The sequence below is a fragment of the Sinocyclocheilus rhinocerous genome, unplaced genomic scaffold (genome assembly GCF_001515625.1).
Source record: "Sinocyclocheilus rhinocerous isolate Xijiao unplaced genomic scaffold, SAMN03320098_v1.1 scaffold1145, whole genome shotgun sequence".
NCBI lineage: Eukaryota > Metazoa > Chordata > Actinopteri > Cypriniformes > Cyprinidae > Sinocyclocheilus > Sinocyclocheilus rhinocerous.
In genome coordinates this window covers 60,143-61,834 of record NW_015658513.1, presented here as the reverse complement: position 1 = coordinate 61,834, position 1,692 = coordinate 60,143, and the positions used below count along the sequence as shown (strand labels likewise).

General features: G+C 29.1%; 1 protein-coding gene across 1 annotated transcript in view; it reads left to right on the top strand.

Annotated features, from left to right (window-relative positions):
* Positions 1-1,692, top strand: part of LOC107722344 (synapsin-3-like) — a 53,200-nt gene that overhangs the window by 7,825 nt on the left and 43,683 nt on the right.

The window sequence follows — 1,692 nt, the reverse complement described above, 5'->3', positions numbered from 1 at the left end:
CACACACATCATCATCATCATTGTCCTACAGCTTTAACAGGTTCATGATAGTTATAGATCAGTGCTTCATCACTGTATATATAAATATACAGTATACAGTGTAAATAAAAAAAATAAAAAAAAAGATATATATATATAATGTTGATTATTTTAATATGATTATTTGAATAGGCACTTGAAAAAAAAACTCGGCTGCAATGAACTGGAAGTGAAATAATTTTTTTCTTCTTCTTCCTACTCTTTAATATGCAAGTATATTTATTTATTAAAGTGGATTTCTTAACATTTTTACTTTATTTATTTAATTTATATTTATTACGTATTTTATTATTACTTTATGATTATTTAATTGGACTTAAAAGTCTTTTAAATAATTAATTATTTATATTTATTATTTATTTAATATTACTGTATTATTATTTAATTGGACTTCTTAAAGTTTTTATTTATTAATTTATTATTTATACTTTGTTTTAATTAATTTATATTCATTATTTATTTTATTTTACTTTATGATTATTTAATTGGACTGTTTACAGTTTTTATTTATTTAATATTTTGCAATATATTTTGCTTATTGACGTGGATTTTCCATGTCTCATATTTCATCTGGTGTTCGTCTGTCGTCTCAGTATTCAGGTGTGCTAATATTTAAAAGTGGCTGTTGTGATGGAAGTAATGCAGTGTTTTATTTCAGTCGTAAAGTGAAACATTGACGGACTGAATCAATCATCTCCAGATAACAGACTGTGATTCTGCTGATGGTTTAGTGTTCATCAGTGTTTGCCATGCCTTATCAGTCGTGCCCTCAGTAGGGAGCAAACAAATCCCACATCCAGCCTACTGCATACTACACACTAGATACTGCGTGTTTGTAACAGTACATAAAGCAGTATGCAGGAAACACTGATAAAACACACAGATACACAGCTGGACTTCAGCCTTCATCTGGATGCTGTGGATCTGAGCTGATCTCCAGATGATCTTAATAACAGACCCACAACAGACGCTTTGTGCTCCACGGCGGTTGTGTTCTTGCGTCAGCGCTCCGGTAGTGTGTTTACAGTCTTGTGCGGTCCTGCTGTTTGTCCTGATGGAAACATCTGCTCAACAGACCAGCGTCCCACCTGAGCTTCATCTGCTGCTGGACGCTCCACATGTTTGTCCTGCTGTCCATCGTTCATGTCCTCTTGACCTCAGAGCAACTAAAACTAAAAGTAAAACCATAAAAAAAAAAATAATGGCCTGAAATAAATAGATAAATAAAAAGCTTTATATTTTATTTTAAATATTTTGATTATTTGCATTTATTTATTTGTTTATTCATTTATGCATTCATTCTTATTTTGATGAATTTATATTTATTATATAATGACTTTATTTATTTGGAAAAGATTTTAATGAAAATTCAAAAAATTCAAAAAAAAAAGTAAACAAATACATTTTTTTATCTATCAAATACACATTTATATTTATTATTTATTATATTATGACTTTATTTGTTTGGACTCCCAAAAGTCTAAAAATTCTAAAATTCTAAAAATAAAAAAACCCAGAAAATAAAATAAACAAAATGATAAAATAAAATGTAAATAAATAGTTATATCTGTGCTGATAACATATTCTTTAGAGATCCAGTTTGCAGTCTGCTGCCGTGTCTCTGCTGTGTATGTCTTCACTCTAATGACACCC